The sequence below is a fragment of the Pollicipes pollicipes genome, unplaced genomic scaffold (genome assembly GCF_011947565.3).
Source record: "Pollicipes pollicipes isolate AB1234 unplaced genomic scaffold, Ppol_2.1 Scaffold_6686;HRSCAF=7923_pilon_pilon_pilon, whole genome shotgun sequence".
Lineage (NCBI taxonomy): Eukaryota > Metazoa > Arthropoda > Thecostraca > Pollicipedomorpha > Pollicipedidae > Pollicipes > Pollicipes pollicipes.
Genome location: NW_023596921.1, coordinates 44141191 through 44160551, shown reverse-complemented (window position 1 = coordinate 44160551; position 19361 = coordinate 44141191). Strand labels below are relative to the sequence as shown.

Genomic DNA, 19361 nt, shown 5'->3' with positions numbered 1-19361 from the left:
AAATTCCAGCACCGATTCCCGATACGTAAATTATAATTCGTTCATGTCGTAAATCAGGAGCTTGCTCACACGAAACATACTTCCGGGCCACCTCCTAAACGGGTCAATTTGATTCTAAATCGTTCAATAGAAATTTGGTATTAAATAGCCGGAGCTGCGGGTGCAAAAGTGCAGGTGGTATCGGACATGCCTATGATACGGTCAATGAATCGCTTCCATCCACTCCAAGTCAAAAAGTTGTCGACCGATGTGTTCGATGGTGCAATAGCCGGTTGGGGAACCCATCAGGATCTCACGCAATGGGCCCGGGCTCGAATCTCGGTGGCGTCGGGCCCTTTGAAGGGAGTGTTCTACCTGCGGGACATATTTCAGAAACATACTGTGAAACCTCAAGACTACTTACGTCCTGCTGATAACACTGGGAAGTGTCACTGCAGCAGCGTGAAAACATAATAAGGCCTTAGTTATTTTCGTGTCCAAAATACGCTGTCAACGCTTTGCAACGGCACAGCGCTTCCTCCCTGCACTCGCGACCACCGTAGTCCTGACAACAGGCATGTGCACCCGATGCAAATAAAAAGAAGCCGGAGTGCGCCTCGAAAAGAGCCATTGTGCTAGACACCAGGGGGAAATCAAAGTTGAGAAATCCTCCCAAAATCCTCCTGTGTTTTCCCCCTGATAGGGGAAAAATCAAAGCCTTACTATACAGTTTTGTTTCAAGGTTTCATAGCCTTCATTACACAAATATCTCGACGCACTAGTGCATTGCAAGTATTATTAAACACATACGCTGGTTAGGTGAATTACTTTAACTTACATAGGGCAAGTTAGGTGAATTACTTTCATGGTGGTGAGCAGGGAGTAAAAATGAGACCTCTCCCGCGGGGTCGGCTGTTCCAAACCGAACTTCTGAGCTTTCCAGAGTGACTTTGAAGAAGCTGGCATTGTCGATCAGATCGTAAACGTCTGATGTAACGATAAGTGAAAAGTACAAAAGGGTGTGAAACTCCCTTTAGCAATATTATGGTTAATACGTGGCCCCCAGAATGGCAGCCGGAGTGCACGATTTCACGGCATTAGTGCTGCAAGAAAAACTCCTGCTCAGAAGTTATGCATTGCTTTACTGCCAACAGTGCTACACGGCAAAAAGTAGCCACACAAACTTGTCCTCGTCATCACTCCTGCAAACACTCATACAGCCATTACTTATACATGGCATTACTTACGCTGCAAAAACTTAACGCTACATTAGTGCTACACGACAAAGTATGGCGCGCTCCCAGCTGTGCATACGGCACCAAGGCACAGGAAGGCCCAGCTGGTCCGGACCTCTTCGTTAGGCAGCGGGGCTGGCTGTCAGCGCTCCGGTACGGGAAGCCGATACCGGCCGGCGAGCGATGAGGAAACTCCGAATCAGGTGTTCCAGGTGCTATAGCGGGGTGGTGCGCATGCGCGGTGGAAAAGCTCGTGCCATTTCAGCGCAAATCCAATGTAAACCGCGGAGCTCGGCTTTTCCGGGCAGTCCGCACCGCGACCTCTCTGGGAAAGGTTCTTGGGACGGGCCAGAGAGCGGGATCTGCAGGCCTTTACAGGGGAGGGGGGTTCCCTTATGCGTTTCTAATTGTCTGCACCCTGCGTTTTGATCTGTATGAAATGTGCTTTCGGCATTGCCTGATCGGTCTAGCGCACTCCAAGGCGGGTGTCAGTGTTTAGAGTAGGAAGTAACCGGTTCAGTTCGATTAACGTTTCTTCGAGTAAAATGCATGGTTAACAGGTGCATTGACCTTATCGTTCCGTTCCTGGTGCACCGTGCCGGAGTTGTTCTGCGGTGAACACTAAACGAACTCTTCCGGATCCGCACATCCATGCCGTGCGGCAGGCGGAGCAAGTGTGCGTAACATTGAACCGCAATGCACTGACAGGTGCATCGCGATGCAGGACAGGTTGGTGTATCTTAGTGTCTCCTGGTATCGGCCGACGCGGGGCGCTGGTCATCGACGAGATAACGTTATGTTTGCGCCGACTGGGATCCCCTGAGCCGATGACGGTCTCTATGCCGGTCAAGCATCGGCAGAACCGAATAATTGTCTCCGTGTCGGTCAGGGCCTGAGGGCCCATTTCCCAAGCATGGACAAGGCCGTGCTTGTCGTGGTTGGACGCCCGTGATTTACATTGGTCGAGGCCCCTGAGCCGATAAGGGCTTCCTGAGACGGCCAGGGCCTACAGTGCCTAACAGGAGTCCTGTGTTAGAAAGGGGACCAATGACCCAACAGCAATGTCCGAGGGAGCCCAAACAGGGTCCCGATGGACTTTTTGGGACCTAGGATCAAGGACCCGATTAGAAGGTTGAAGGGCTCGAGGGGATCTTGGGCCTCAAGTGGGTCACATTAAAGATCCGGTCCGTAGAACCGTGACCTCGGATGTCATTCAGAGGGCAACTTGCGCCGATCGAGAACCCCTGGCACAGTGCGGACCTCTATTGCCACCAAAGACTGCCACACCGAACGTCTGGTTGGGCCCAAGGGCTGATCCTTGCTGCCCTGGAGCCCCGATTGGGCCTCATTTCTCGGGCGGGAATGAGCCCGGCGTCCGTGATCTGCATTGATCGGGGTTTCTGGAATAACGTGGGGCCGCTTGTCGGTCGGGGGCCGACAGTAACCAACAAGGGGCCCTGTGTCGGCAAGTACCCCTGAGTCGGCTTGGTGGCCGTGTTCGAGTGGTACGAACTGAGGCAAAGAGGGGTCTGAAGGGCCTTCGGGACTTTAGATCAAGGGCCGATTGGAATCCCGAAAGGCTAGCTGTAGTTCACGTTAAGGACCCAACGATCATAGGGTCGCTGAGATAGCGTCAATACCTCAAATGTTAGTCAGAGCGTCTCTTCCACCGAAAGGAGACCCCTTGGGCAATGCACTGCCCCACTTTGGCCAGAAAAACACTCGGCACAGTCGGCTCCGCATTCATCTGAGTTCTGGGGCACATTCCCTAAGAAGGTACGACGCCGGGATTCGAGATTTGCATCGGTCGGGGCCCCCGCAATCATGGGGACCCCGTATCAGTCAAGCAACCGACCAACCTTGCCGCGTCCTAGGAGCAACTCGCCATCAGATGGGAGTTGGGATCCCAAAATGGAGAAGGTTTTCTACTTCCATCGAACAAGTAAAAATTCAAGAGGTTCACCAATCCGCAACCGCGTTTGCACTGTTCGGACCTTGGGTTGCCCGCCTGCGCTGCTAAGTATCTACGCGTGCTAAGCACCGCGGCCTTAAGTGCGAATCGGTACTATACACCGTTCCCCTGTAGTAAGAATTCGTACTGAATATTCACAAGAACGCGTTGAGAAACCCAGTTTGCTTGGCAATACGTCATCATCAGCTGGCACGTGTATGCACGAGCCACGTGCGACGCTCCGCATTTGTCAACAGCCTCGGCGGTAATTGGCGAACCGCAGGCAACAGGCTCTAGGCAGTGCATGAGCGGACTGATGGGGCGAGTGGCGTAGTCTTCTGAAGCAGCATACTTGGAATAAGCTATCGTCCAGTTTTCAAGAAAATCGTTTGATTTGAACCCGTTTTTTGGAAACCTGAAATGTGAGAGACGTGCACTTGGAGAGTAATTTTACCTCCTCAGGCCAATATTGGCAGCTCCGCACCTAGGCAATGTTCAGTGCTGGTAGATGTGAGGTGACATCTTGTGAGGCTCGCTAAGCGAAAATCTATAAATTAGACTGTATGCTCCCATAAATTTAAATAAAGTGCTGCAAATGCAATGCTGTCCCTGGGCATACTATCGGTGAAGCTGGCATAGGGCGTGGATTGTTTTAGTTGTGTTGTGGTGCTATGGATAAGACAATAAATGTATATTTAATCCAGTTGAAAACAAATGACACATCAATGAGACTTTCGGACAGGGTATATTGTGTGAAGGTTTTAGTACAGTTGAAGTCAATTTTGGCATTCAGTCACACATTAAGTTTGAAATTAGGTTGACATAAAAAACACTCACTGAAATTGTTGCTTCAATCTTTCCTCTAATGGTGAGTTGGGGGCAATGCAAAAGAGCTAGAGATTAGGTACAGTCCAGTTGAGGACAGAACTACTTAAAAATTGATGCAGAACAAAACTGAAGCAAGGTGTTTGCAACTAAATTAATACAACACATGAACTTCTCATGATGGAGCATTTGAACTCCACCTGTAATCTGGCAGTCAAATGATACCTGGTAAGATATATACCTGAGCATTGGTTACCTGTTTAATGCTGAAACATACACCTGGACATCAGTCAAGAAGGCAAGCTCACCAACTGGGAAAGCTCATTACCTCCTTATAGATGATCTCAAAAACTAGTTTATCAACTAGCTTTTTTAGCTGGTAAATGACAACTTTGCAAGCATGTGGATGACTAATTTTGAGCCAGTGATTTTAGTCATACCACCTGCTAGAGTGGTGTATATGTCTTGTACTATGTAGAAGTAGTATATGGTGCATGACGTAAGTCATGACATATACTACAGACTGCTTTCTGATGATTTTGGGACTTATGTGCAAGCATGCTGGTAGCTGAAAATACAAAATGTAGGCAGAGCCCCATAAATTTCATTAAGGTTGGCAGTTTAGTTTTTTATAAAGAATGCATTGTTTTGGTTGCTTTTGGTCAGGTTTGTTTATTTTGGGATAAATAATGAGTAGGCAGATACAAACAGGGAGTGGAATGTATAGGACACCAGCCTCTTGTTCATTGGTAGAAGCAGGCTTCATCAGTATGAAGGTGCAGTTGATGGAAGTTTTGCTCTGTTTCTTAAATCTATGTCACAACTCAGCAATTGCTCTTAACAAAGCTGTACTCTTCCATCAGATCAACTGCCTGAGCACAGGGCATTCAACAATGGCGTCGGACATGCGCGCGATCCAGCCGGAGTCCTTGTACAAGCTGTACCTGGAGTGTCAGGAACGGCCAGACGGGCGGCGCCTGGATGAGGCGCGGCCAACGGTGTTGAACCGCGGCGGCGTCGGCACAGCCGACGGCTCGGCGTACTGCCGGGCCGGTCACACGGCCGTGCTGTGTGGTATCAAGGCCGAGGTGTGCGTGCCGGCCGTGGACGCGCCGCAGGACGCCGGCTGGGTGGTGCCCACCCTGGAGCTGCCGGCGCTCTGCCACCACCGGTTCCGACCGGGGCCGCCGGCCGAGGCGGCGCAGACGGCCAGCAGCCAGCTGCTGCAGCTGCTCGACAACTCGGTCGCGCTCGACCGGCGGCGGCTGTGCATCGAGCCCGGTCGCGCCATCTGGGTGCTCTACTGTGACCTGGTGTGCCTCAGTCACGACGGAAACGTGCTGGACGTGGCGCTGATGGCGCTGTCCGCGGCGCTGGCCGACCTGCGGCTGCCGCGCGCCTGGTGGGACGCGCCGGCCGAGCGGCTGCGCGTGGCACCCGCCGAGCGGGCGCCGCTGCCGCTCGGCCCGCTGCCGCTGGCCGCCACGCTGGCTCTGTTCGATGGTGACACGCTGGTGCTGGACCCGGCCGGCGAGGAGGAGGCCCTCTGCGCCGCCGCCGTCACCGTCGCCTGGGCCGGCGACAACCTGCTGCTGCTGCACAAGGCGGGCGGACACGCACTCTCCGAGCAGGCCATGGACCAGTGCATCGCGCTCAGCAAGCGACGCACCCTCGAGCTGAAGAAACTGCTGGACGTGTCGGCGGATGCGGCCGCGGAGGGCGGGGTCGTCGACTAACATGCGGACCTGGCGTGTATATGATGCGGGTGAGATTGTTGAACGGGCTGTGGATTTGTCCGCTAGATGGCCCACCACCTGTTGCTGCGCCGGGTGGTCGCCGGCCGACGTGAGCAACACAAGTCATCATCATCAGTATGTTTTGCAAAGTACAGGTTACTATTTTGTTATTCAACGTGTGTGCTCCGTTGTTTTGATCGCTAAACAAGGGCTAAACAAATACACGAACATCCTGTTTGCTGTCTGGTGCACTGCATGACTTCTTGGGGAAGCGTGCGCTCCTCGCTACAAGTCTGATTGCCCGTAAAGCTTTGTACGACCCAGCAGTTGTTTCGAAACTGATGGCCTCTTTTCATGCCATTTGCCTGTCTTTCTGATACTCAGGAAGTCTACGTGGAGAACAGTAGTGTTGTGCACGCTTTTGTAAGAGCGCGTCGCACGTCGTCGCGCACCCTTTTATCGGAGCGCGGTGACTGTAGAGGCCATATTATATTAGCGTCGGGGGGCCATGGCGCAACCGGAGTTCGGACCCGGATCTCACACTCGACGGCATCCACTTCACTAGTACACATCCGTTTTTCTTATGGTTGAAGCTGTAGCGTACGCAGGAAGTCAGAAGGGGAGGCAATGTGATAGCAAATCACTGAAAACGAAGAAACCGCATGAAAAAATCGCATAAAACTGCGCGTGCTGCAGGCACGCGTAGTTTCATGCCACCCCCCACCCCCCCTCGCAAAACTGCAGTAACAAGCGCTGAGGGTGAATACTGCAAGAACGACATCGTCCACATCCCAGATCCACAAAATCTAACGTAGGCATTAAGATGCTGCATAAGACGGTGCAGGTAAGACGTCTATCCTATTATCCAGGATAATAGGATAGTTCTCACATGTCACTGAACGCCACTTACGTGATGCCATGCTCGTCCTGCCCGGAGCCGTACATTTTGCGCAACCAGCCAACCGGATTCCCCGCCATTTTTACGTGGTTGTCATAGCTTGCCTGCGGTCGCAGACGTTCATGGAACCAAGCCAATCAGAATGGTAGCAACGGAACTGCCACAACATAAACGACACCTGCTGGCCGCTTCCCTGCCCAAATTTCGGCAATCATTTACGTAAAGTAGCTTCTAGATGACAGACGTGGACAGGCAACAAATAAGCTCGACAGCATGCAATATTGTTTTACGGCAAGTACGACATTTTGCAGACTTATCTGTCTGCTACCTGTCCTGTCCGACACAGATCTGCTTGACGCTCAAAAACAACTTCTCACTCATTTCTGACTTTCTTCTTTTCTTATATTTTGTTAGGAACGGTCTCCAGCGCGCAATAGATGGCATCTGACACGGAAACATAGACAAGATATAAACGTCACAGACAATCGACTCGACAAAAGCATTGTTATTTTATCGACCTGGTAGACATGACACTGGAGAACAAACGCCGATAATGGCGTCGTCCGAACACATTTCTATCCGTGCGATGTCGCGGGGAGCAATACTATGGCTGCACCATGCGCACGTATGCCGCCAATGCATCAGCAACGAAGAACAACGGTAACATGATGCATCATGTTAAGCTGTGGGTCTGCCGTGAAAGACCGATCACTGATCACTCAGTGCCTGCCGACTTGATGGAAATAATCGGCAGTCCGACGGACGCCGCCGTGGCGCTGTCCATACAGCAAATCAAACGCTCACGGCGCTGCGGCCACTGCCCAGAACGAATCAGACCCGCCATAGTAACACGGCGCAGCGCCGGCCCGCTGGTCGCAGATGCGCAGCCTCCGTCCCGCAGGCACCGGCGCGGCCGGCCGCGGCACCGCCCCGCACCCCGCCCACCTACTTATCGTCCAGCTCGAGGCTCATGTCGCCGCTCGAGTCCATCATCCGTAGGCTGACGTCACTGGCGGCGGCCAGCGCGGCCGCCGAGGCGGCGCAAAGGCGTGACGGGACGGGGCGGGCGTGGCCCCGTCCGCCGCCAGCAGCGCGATGGACGGCTCGTCCAGCCGCGCCTGGCTGCTCAGCAGCTGCTCCAGCACGCTGCCCAGCATCTGCGTGCTGAAGGCGTCGTCCCCGCTTCAGGCTCAGCGCCTTGTGGAACGCGTCCACCGCCTTGGCCGGCTGGTCCATGAGCGCGGTGCGTGAAGCCCGATGGCGGCGTAGGTGGATGCGCTGTGCGGCTTCGAGCACCAGCGCCTGCTCGTGCGCCTCCAGCGCGTCCGAGTAGCGGCCGAGCTGCGGTACGTGTGACCGAGGTTGTTGAACTAGCGGCTCCCAGCGGTCGGCAGCCACCGTGTGCCACTCCTGCCTGCACCAGCTGCAGCGCCGCCGCCAGGTGCCGCTCCGCCTCGGCGTACTCACGCCCGGCGAACAGCAGGGTGCCCAGCTCGTGCAGCACGAACGGGTCGCGCGGCGCGATGGCCAGCGCCTGGCCCAGGAACTGGCGTGCTAGCCGGGCGTTGTTGGTCAGGCCGTACTCCAGCCCGACGTACAGCAGCGGCAGGTGACAGCCGCGCATCAGCTGCGAGCCGCGGAAGTACGCCGAGATCGCCTGGTCGTGCTCGTTCCCAGCGCGAAGCTGTGCCCGTACGCCAGCCACGCCCGGCCCGAACACGGGGTCCAGCGTGGTGGCCTTGCTGAGGGTAGCGGCGCGCGCAGGCTCCATCTTGCCGATGGCGTAGTAGTAGGTGCCGACGGCGAACCAGGCGAGTGCGCTCTCCGGGTAGGCGTCCACCAGCCGGTGCGCCAGCTGGAAGAGCGCGTTGGTCTTGCGCCGCTCGCGCAGGCAGGCGATGTGGACGGGTAGGCAGCGCGCGTGGTCCGGGTCCCGCTCCAGCACCTCGGATGTCAGCCGGAAGCAGGCGCGCGTAGTCGCAGTTGTAGTAGTGCTGCTCAGCCTGGCACGCCATCACGTCCGCGTTGGCGGCCAGCGGCGGCGGGACGGCCGCGTCGGCCGCCTCCTCCGGCGCCGTGTACTTCTTGAGCTGCAGCTGGTAGAGCCGGCGCACAGCGTCGGCGTCGGCGGCCCGGCAGCTGACGCTCCAGCGGCAGGGCGTCCATCAGCTGGCGCTCCTCGTCTAGCGTCAGCATCTGGTGGCCGAGCAGCGCGTCGAACGCCCTCGTGGCAGAGCACGTCGGCCATGAGCGCGGCACGGTAGCCATGCGCCGCCACCGGCCGGTTCTCCAGCGCCTCGTGCACACGCGGCCCTTGGCAGCAGCAGGTGCGCCGGCTCGTCGCCGTCCGCCGCCGACCTCGGCGAATGTCGAGCAGCGGGCACGCGGCCGGCCGCGACTCCTCCAGCTCCGGCTGCAGCACGGCCAGCGCCTCCTGGAAGGCGCGCGTCTCGTACAGTGGCCTCGCGCCGCCAGGTAACGGCACTCGTCGTGCGTGGCGGTGCAGACCGGAGCTGCGCACCAACTGCACGGCCCGCTGTGGCTGGCTTGATCAGCAGGTAGCAGTTGCGCCAGCGTCACCAGGTCCTCGGTCGCCTCCCCCGAGAGTGAGAACACCTTGTCTGCCCAGTAACAGGCTGCCTGGTACATGTGGTGTGGATGTATCGCTGCACCACCGCCCGCAGCGCCTCCAGGTCCATGGTGAAGGTGTCAGTGGCAGCACGTCCAAACTGTAGAAGACAATGTGTAATGTGACCCACTGGTGGGAACTGCACAATCATAATGTTAATCAGGGTTCTTGGGTCATCATGTCATAAGCAGTCATCAGGACTGACATCTGCATTTGATGCCACTTAGAGCATCCTATTATCTTACACATAGCTGGTGCTGGCAACAAGAACACAATGTAAGCTGATACATGAAACCAGGTACAACCAGGTACATGAAATCCCATATTAAATTGCAAGAAGATCATGCCAAATGCCCATCATGTTTGTTCCCTGCATCAGTGCTGCTGTAACCAGTTTGTGTATTGAGGTCAACTCATCTACTTGGCATTAGGCATGATACTCAGATCCTATACTCAGCTGCACCCCATCCCATTCAACAAAGTGCAAGCAATTTTTAACATTGGTGAGTGCTAGATGTGCAAAGTTTTAATACTTAAATGCTTTTAATGATCCTATACCACTGTAAAACTTTACCAAATGTTCACCATATGCACTGTGATGCACTGGAGCTTCAGTAGTTGATGCATCAACATACACACAATGTACATTTTTACTAAACACTAAACACAGCATGATCTTTCATTTCCAGATACATTAGTGAATGCATGGTATGTTCCCTGTTTGACAGGAGACATTCTCCCAAACCTTCCAGAAATGTGATCCTGTTCCTTTTAATTTTATCAATCATACCCATAGTTCCCCATTTCCCCATTCAATACACCATTTTCAGGCCATGTTGTCTCCCTCAGATTCCTGCTCCACCCACCAAATCCTGTCGTACATCCCAGTCTTAGATGTGTGGTTACTGGCATGGAAAGATGCATGTTTAATGCTGATGCTTAAACTAATCCTTAATACAATTTGAGAACACAAGATGTGCTGCACATGTAACTTGAAATTTCAGAATATTTCTGTTCTATAGACAGCATAATACATCATCCCTATGACAAATTTTCAGCAACCATTTGACTCACTACAACAAAGATTCTGCAAGCTTTTAGAAGATCCAAAAAACACAAATACTATACACACTTGCATAAGCCCATTCCTAAGTTCATGTGAAATTCAACAAGGCTGACTCAACTTCATATCTTTACATCACTCAACTAATGTGAAAATTTATTTGGGGGAAGCCCCTGCCACAATCCTCCAAAATAGCTAATGGCATTACAACCTGATTGGAAAATCAATAGTTATGGTTATGTTTCCAGTATGGTTAACTGCATACTGGCCTTATACTTTGCAGGCACATCGTCAGAAAACAAACTAGACATTACATTCTGTTAACAAATTATGCGAGTATTGACCATGACACGATTTTAGATCTACCTGTATGACAGTCTCACCAAACACCATGGCAACCTTTAAATTCAAATTTCACTGTGGAGCAGCAGACAAATCCGTGGCTCACGCACAACACCAAACAATTTCAAGTTCATCTCTCAGGATCTCCCCTTTCAGAAAACCTCAGCCATCCATGATATTGATATTTTATCTAAATCGCAAGCCAGACGCTGAGTAAATGCAGGAATACGGAGTTTTCGCACACAACGGCCCCACCACCCTCCGTTGTTCTAATGTGCCGCCTCTGAATGTACCTTCCCGCCGTTACAGTGCGGGGAGCGTGGGAAGTAGCTGCATCTGGGACGAGAGCGTAGTAAAGAAAAGCTTGTGAAATGGAAGCATATGGTAACGCTAACAAATATCAACAAAAAATTCTGCGTTATTAGTCAAAGTGTGTGGGAAACCGCCCAAGTCCGGGGTCTGTTTCGGCAACTTCGCATAAGGTGAGCGATGCTGATCGAACTACATGGTACCGCTTTGTTCATCTGATTTTTTTACTCGTTTTGCGATGGCGAATTACCAGTACTCTCCCGACCCGATGCTCTTCAGTCTTTATAGAGTGCGCCATATTGTGCAACTTATACCGGACCACGCATTTGAGGCTTATCAAAGTAGATGTAGCTTAGATAGGAAGTCAGTATAGTGCCAATTTCTTAAAGCATATGGGATTTATGTACCAGTATAACCGTTCAGTGTTTGTACCTTTATTTTGACCTGCTGATAACATTGTAAAATGAAGTAATTGGCACTGCACTTTTCATGTTTAGGTGTTGCAGCCTTCTGGCCATGCCATCATGATCATGGTTTCTAAAAATATTGCTTCTTCATAGCAGCAGGATTAGTTCTTCAATATGTGTTGGACCAACACCATGCACTGCCACCATTGTCATGCCGCAAACTGATAATATGGGCCAACCTGCAGGCTGGCAACCTGCAGTTTGTCAGAGTTTCCAAAAAAGAGTGGAATACATGATACAAGTATTCATGAACATGCAGAATTCCTATGATGCAAGTTATAAGACCATAACAGTGAAATATGTCCTTTACTACGATGGAAATGACCTGGCATTGTCCTAACTGAGCAAAGGTAAAAGCATAATAGAGGTTGTGGCTGTTATATATTACATGGCTGTTTCTAGGTGTAGGTGTACTTTCCTACCTAACATTATACAAAATCATTGCACACCATGTGTTGTGTTTAAGGCGGCACATATCATAAATAATCTCAAAACAGGTAGAATCCAACCTGACCTAACTAACCTAACCTAACCTAACCTAACCTAACCTAACCTAACCTAACCTAACCTAACCTAACCTAACCCAACCCACTGAACCAAACCAAACCAAACCAAACCAAGCTGAACCTAACCTTACCTAACCTAATCTAACCTAACCTAGCCTAACCTAACCTCCCCACCCCATATCCCCTGCAACCCAGTGTCCCATTGGCATCCATGGTCCATGCCATGTATAGGTGCCATATAGTGAGCTTTTATTTGGCCGCCATGTTCTCATTTTGCTTTACATTCCCCACCCAATCTCCCTGCAACCCATCATCCGGTTGGCATTGAGGATCAAATTTCATGGATTCTTGTTACCTTGGCGGGTACATTTTTATGGTTCTTGATGCTGCTTGATGCGCAGTAACGTTGTGACCACGCGCAGTAATCTCTGGTGTTGCGGCTGCTGTGTGTGTGTGCGGTGCTCGGGAGCTCGCCATCATAATTATTTTTAAAAATCGAAGGTAAGACCATGAATCTACCTGTTTTTGATTATTTATGATATGTCCTGCCTTAAGCAAACAAATGGTGTACAATGATTTTTTTCTAATGTTAGGTAGGAAAGTACACCCTGACCCATTTCTGCACAGTATGCACAGTCTTGTCAAGTTTTACACTTTGATGCTCCTAATCAAAATTACTGCGATCATTGAGATTGTTTGTAGAGAGATTATGAAATATTTTCTGAGGCAAGTTGACATGATATCTTTGTTTTGTAAATATCATTAATGCATATTATGCAGTGACTGTTCTAGGAATGTATGAAATGAAGAACTAAGCCTTCATACAACAGCTGTGTGTAAAATGGCATTTGAAAAAGATAATTATTCACACATGATATCTCTGCCATGCATTGTATACTTCAACTATCAGTGCACAAATTAATAGATGTTGTTGGTATCATGTCATGGCTATATAGCTGGTTATAAGTCAGTAGTTTATTTTCTTGTCATGCTTTATTGCTGTTTATCCACATAAGGCAGCGTGTCACCCTAAGGTCACCTTCAATAGCCTTTATTAGATCATTTACCTAGTCCAGAAAAGTAGGTGAGGTAAAAGCTTTGAAGACAGCAGATTGGTATGAAATTACAGCCAGCATTCTCTTTCCTAAGCAAGTTGAATTTCTGAGATGTGTTTCATTCAAATTTTTCTGTCAGTGCACCCAAGTATCCAAATAACATGATATTAAACATGATTAGTTCCCAGACAGACAATGTATCAATTTTGTGTACTTTATGTCAGATCAGATAATGCCACTACATAATCTGTTCAGAATAAAGCACTGCCTCTTCACATGTATACTGACTAGTCATGATTTCACACCAATCTTCAAAACTTTTTTAAGTAGGTTGACATCTGTGCCAGTGGACATGGCAGCATGTGGTTGGTGAGCAGCAGATGCATGCTATTGCTGACAGTTTGTATGTGCTGCCTGCCAGCAGCAGCCACCATGGCCTCAGACAAGGTGACACTGGAGGACGCACTCTCCAACGTGGAGGTCCTGGAGGAGCTGTCACTGCCTGACCAGCAGCCCTGTATCGAGGCACAGGCGTGCTCGGTCGCCTACCACGCCAACTTCGACACAAACTTCGAGGATCGCACTGCCTTCGTGTCGGGCGTGGCCAAGTACATCGAGGAGGCCACCGTACACGCCAATCTGGTGAGGCGCGCCGCGCGGCCGGCCCGGCGGCCCGCCGACTGTCCGCCGGCTGCTGCGTCACCGTCCAGCTGGCGTGTCACGGTCACGTGGTCACCAGCCAGCGGGCCAGTGGCTGGACTGCCAGGTCACGGCTGTCGGGCGGGCCGAGCCGCGTGCGGAGTCCCCCCCCCCTCCCCTCCCCCTCTCCTGCCTTCCAGCTGTGGTGTGTTGGGACGGTCGCCGTGCTGTATGTGATGTGTGGCCGTCTGGAGTGGCCGTGATGAGGCTGAGTTACGGATGCTGCGGTCGCGGCGTGGCCGATTGGTGTCACGCTGTGGTCGGAGATTCGTCAGCACCCGGATCAACATGGTGCAAACCCGGATGGGCAGTGAGGCTTTGAACTGCGCCCGGCTTCCAGCTGAACGCAGCTGGCCCCCAGCTTCGTCACCCGGCTATACTGATACTGGCACTCAACACTCGCAACACAGCGCACACCTATCATGTCAACACTCAATCCTCGTTCTGACGCCTGCGAATGCCGATCTTGCAGAACGTTTGTGGATGACGGCGGACCTGATGATAGTTGCAGCGACACGAATGGCGATGTTTGTGCTATCGCCGTGCGAGACTGCTGCCACTGGCCTTGCACGGGACCGTTTGTGTACATGTCGCCTCGCACCGGCAGAATGAGTTGCTGGAGGAGGGTCATCAGCATGCAGTGATGCTGTACACCTGGCGGTGCTGCTCGCGTGCCATACCGCAGCCCAAGTCCAACGAGCAGCCGAACCGTGTCAAGATCTACCAGAAGACGGTGGACGTGCTGGGGCCAGAGGTGGACAAGCTGCTCAACTTCATGTACTTCCAGGTGAGCGGTGGGCACGCCTTCTCTCTTAGAGTGCAGGGGTCATTGCGACGCATAATACGCCTTGCGGAAGGGTCCGAATTTTTTTTATTTTGCGTTAAACCGACGCTGTCCGATGTTCACGGCGCCGATATCGCATGGTGTACGTTGCTGGCACACGCTTCGTGCCATTGAGGTGTCGCGAGAAACGTTGCTGGTCTGTCAGGAGTGTCAGTGTTGCCATCACCGCGCAGCCCGCGTGTTGTCGGCGGCGTGAGTCGCCTTGTGAGTGAGCGGCGCGCGGTCGCCGCCGCCGGGCTGCCAGACGGCCGCCCCGCCCCTGACGGCGGACCGCCCGACCCGACAGCGCAAGGCCATCGAGCGCTTCTCGGCCGAGGTCAAGCGGCTCTGTCACCAGGAGAAGCGCAAGGACTTCGTGTCGGAGGCCTACCTGCTCACGCTCGGCAAGTTCATCAACATGTTCGCCGTGCTGGACGAGCTGAAGAATATGAAGTCCAGCGTGAAGAACGACTACTCCACGTACAGAAGGTGCGGCGAAGGGCCGCCCGTCACTGACCGTGGCGCCGCCAGAGCTGTGCTCTAGCGTCTCAGCAAGATGGGGAGTCTGCCCAGTAATGACTCCACATTGTTGAGCGTCTGCTCGTCGGGAAATTGATCCAGTATGAGAAGTGTTCCAAAATGGGAACCATAAGTGTGTGTTTGTGTGGAAAAGATCATGAATGTAAACATCTGGTTTACAGGGATGGTTATTCACAGAAATGGGGATCATTTCACATGATTATAAAAGGAACAATGACCTTCAGTCTGATGGTTGTTATTTACATAGGGCCGAAAACCGAACATGCCATACAGTACCGAGCCAACCTTTGACGGTGTTGTTGCGGCTGACCTGTGCTGTGCCCTGTTGGTATACACCATGAGACTTATGGTCATTATTCGTTTTATAGTCATGACCTCATGTCTCAGATTTGTGCTTAATTAAATTGTTTCATATGTGACATTTCTGACTTGTGTTTGTCAGATCTCAACTAAAATGTAAATGGTATAAATTCTGCATGCCTGCTTTCAGGTGTGTCAGACTTTCAAAATAAGTTTAAATGCATATTATTTGTTTACTCATCACCCAGTTTTGTCATGTGTAGCCATGCTGCAGCGTGTCTCACTGTACTGTGAGGTGTGGCATATGACCCGCGGTCGTATCCGCAGGGCGGCGCAGTTCCTCAAGGTGATGGCTGACTCGCAGACACTGCAGGAGTCGCAGAACCTCTCCATGTTCCTGGCCACCCAGAACAAGATCCGCGACACTGTCAAGGAGAACCTCGAGAATCATCAACTACGAGGAACTGCTGGCCGACGTGGTCAATATCTGCGTGCATATGTACGAAACAAAGGTGAGAGCACAGACTTGAGGCTTCGGCGAGACTGATTTGGGACAGAGCCCCGAATTTTGTGTAAAGATAAGCTGTTTTCCTTGCACCGTTTAGCTTGAGATTCATGACCACCCTAGGAGTTATGTCACTATATCTAGACACTCAAGCGTGCATGCATGAGTCATCAGGCAGTGTTGTTTAAAGGGAGATGGACGGGGGGGGGGGGGGGGCGCGTGTTCTGAGATTTGACGACCACCTGGTCTGGCAGATGTACCTGACACCACAGGAAAAGCACATGCTGGTGAAGGTGATGGGCTTCGGCCTGTTCCTGATGGACAGTGAACAGTGCAACATCAACAAGCTGGACCAGAAGAAGCGCATCTGCATCAGCAAGATCGACAAGATCTTCAAGGTACCTGCACGCTTAGCCACGTGACTGTTGTGTGTTTCGTTCAGAGATGGGAGCGCTGCCTGGATGGTAGCTCCTGGCCGTGGTATATCCTTCACTCGATGCCGGCCTGCCGCCCACGCCGCCGCCGCGCTCCGGCCGGTGGCCGCCCGGCCGCTCCTCACGTCATGTCATCTGGCGGATAGCGGGTGTGTGAGGCTGGCCGGCCCAGCCGCTGCGGCTGTCTGCGAGCCCTCCCTTCTTGGTCTCGATCCGCCACCTGCTGCCTCCGCCGTCACGTGCCGGTGAGCGGGCCGGTCAAGCCCTCCCCTCTTTGCCTCGATCCGCCACCTGCTGCCTCCGCCGTCACGTGGTGGTGAGCGGGCCGGTCGAGCCCTCCCCTCTTGGCCTCGGTCCTCCACCTCCTCTCTCCGCCGTCACGTGGTGGTGAGCGGGCCGGTCGAGCCCTCCCCTCTTGGCCTCGGTCCTCCACCTCCTCTCTCCGCCGTCACGTGGTGGTGAGCGGGCCGGTCGAGCCCTCCCCTCTTGGCCTCGATCCTTCGCCTCCTCTCTCCGCCGTCACGTGGTGGTGAGCGGGCCGGTCGAGCCCTCCCCTCTTGGCCTCGATCCTTCGCCTCCTCTCTCCGCCGTCACGTGGTGGTGAGCGGGCCGGTCGAGCCCTCCCCTCTTGGCCTCGATCCTTCCCTCCTCTCTCCGCCGTCACGTGGTGGTGAGCGGGCCGGTCGAGCCCTCCCCTCTTGGCCCCGATCCTTCGCCTCCTCTCTCCGCCGTCACGTGCCGGTGAGCGGGCCGGTCGAGCCCTCCCCTCTTGGCCTCGATCCTTCACCTCCTCTCTCCGCCGTCACGTGGTGGTGAGCGGGCCGGTCGAGCCCTCCCCTCTTGGCCTCGATCCTCCACCTCCTCTCTCCGTCGTCACGTGCCGGTGAGCGGGCCGGTCGAGCCCTCCCCTCTTGGCCTCGATCCTTCACCTCCTCCCTCCGCCGTCATGTGCCGGTGAGCGGGCCGGTCGAGCCCTCCCCTCTTGGCCTCGATCCTTCACCTCCTCCCTCCGCCGTCACGTGCCGGTGAGCGGGCCGGTCGAGCCCTCCCCTCTTGGCCTCGATCCTTCACCTCCTCCCTCCGCCGTCACGTGCCAGTGAGCGGGTCGGTCGAGCTCTCCCCTCTTGGCCTCGATCCTTCACCTCCTCCCTCCGCCGTCACGTGCCGGTGAGCGGGTCGGTCGAGCCTTCCCCGGGCGGGTGACGGGTGCGGGGTGGCCGGGCACCGCCGGTGCTGGAAGGGACGCCGGGCGTCCACCATACGTGGTGCCCCCCGCTGAGACGGCCGCCTCGTCCCGCAGGGTCTGGAGGTGGTGCCGCTCTTCGGCGACATGCAGATCGCGCCCTTCAACTACGTGCGGCGCAGCAAGAACTTCGACCCGTCCAAGTGGCCGCTGGCCAACACGAACCAGACGCACCCGCAGTCGGACCTGCTTAGCTCCCTGCCGCAGATCCGCGACGACCACCTCAAGTACATCTCCGAGCTGGCCAGATACAGCAACGAGGTGCGGCCCCAGGCGTGCCCGGTGGGGGAGCGGCCACGGGCACGGGACGGTTAGCGCGTGGGTGCGGATGGGGGCTGCTGTAAGTGGGATATTTCCCTGTTGACGTTATTGGCCGTATCCAGGCCACGCTGATGTTGCTGATCCATATCTTGAGGGGGAGGGGGGGGGGGGGGGGCGTTTTGAGTTTGTGAACTAGTAGCAGAAAATCTGCAGTTCCCAGCGTATGTTCAGCCCAGCCACTGAAATGGAAAAACATTTCATGTTAGTGCAGCATGATGCACTAGCAACCTGGACTCCTCCTGAGATCCCTTGCGCGTTGAAAGCGGGCGAGTATGCAGGAGTAAGCGGCCTAGCATACTTCTTATGAGGCAGCGGCGTCTGCTGGGCTGCGGCCGGTGGAAAGTGGCTGAGCTTTGCAGCTGGGGTTGTGTCCGACCGGCGGCTGCCTGACCTCGGCGCGCGCCGCCGCCGCCGCCGCCAGGTGACCACCACGTACAAGGACTCGCCGCGCACGGACGCCGAGAACCGGGCCATCTGCGAGCTGGCGCTGCGCGGCCTCCAGCTGCTCTCCGAGTGGACGTCGGTGGTGACGGAGCTCTACTCGTGGAAGCTGCTGCACCCGACCGACCACCACCAGAACAAGGAGTGTCCCACCGAGGCCGAGGAGTACGAGCGGGTCAGTGGCGGCTCACAGCGTCAGAGGCCACGGGTCGGGGCGGAGACGAGTGGCAGGGGATAGCATGACCCGGGATGTCACAGCCCGACTGCTATGGAGCTTATCACGCTCCGCTCCTCCATACCAGGCTCTGTGTGTTTGTTACACGGCGTGCTGCACGCCTTTTCTGAAGTTGGTCCGGCCGCCGCATCACCGGCCTGTCGCTGCTCACCGCTGACCAGTGCCCTGCCCCCACCCCCTCCGCGCCACCAGCGTGCCACTGCTCACCGCTGACTGCCCCCCCCCCCGCAGGCCACGCGCTACAACTACACCGACGACGAGAAGTTCGCGCTGATCGAGGTCATCGCCATGATCAAGGGCCTCCAGGTGCTGATGGCCAAGATGGAGACGGCCTTCAGCGACGGTATCCGGCGTAACATCTACGCCGAGCTGCAGGACTTCATCCAGCTGACGCTGCGCGAGCCGCTGCGCAAGGTCATCAAGAACAAAAGGACCTGGTCCGGAGGTGAGCCCGGGCGCTGAATGGTGGCGGCGGCGGCGGCGGCGCGTCCCGGGCTCGGTGCTGGTGTGTCTGTCTGGGAGGAGGGCGACTGTCAGTGCCACGGCAGGATCGGGGACGCACTATTGACCCGGTATATATATATATATATATATATATATATATATATATATATATAGATATAGATATAGATATAGATATAGATATAGATATAGATAGATATATAGATATAGATATAGATAGATAGATATATAGATAGATAGATATATATATATATATATATATCCTTATATATACATATATAACATATATATATATATAGTATATATTTGCCATTGTATATATTTGTGTATATATATATACACGTATATATGTATATATCTGTA

General features: G+C 53.7%; 2 pseudogenes; one reads left to right on the top strand and one right to left on the bottom strand.

The window, feature by feature from the left end:
* Window positions 1-7569: 7569 nt before the first annotated feature.
* LOC119108399 (cell division cycle protein 16 homolog) lies at window positions 7570-9323 on the bottom strand (annotated as a pseudogene).
* Window positions 9324-11110: 1787 nt separating this feature from the next.
* The window catches only part of LOC119108398 (cytoplasmic FMR1-interacting protein-like), an 11025-nt pseudogene continuing 2774 nt past the window's right edge, over window positions 11111-19361 (top strand).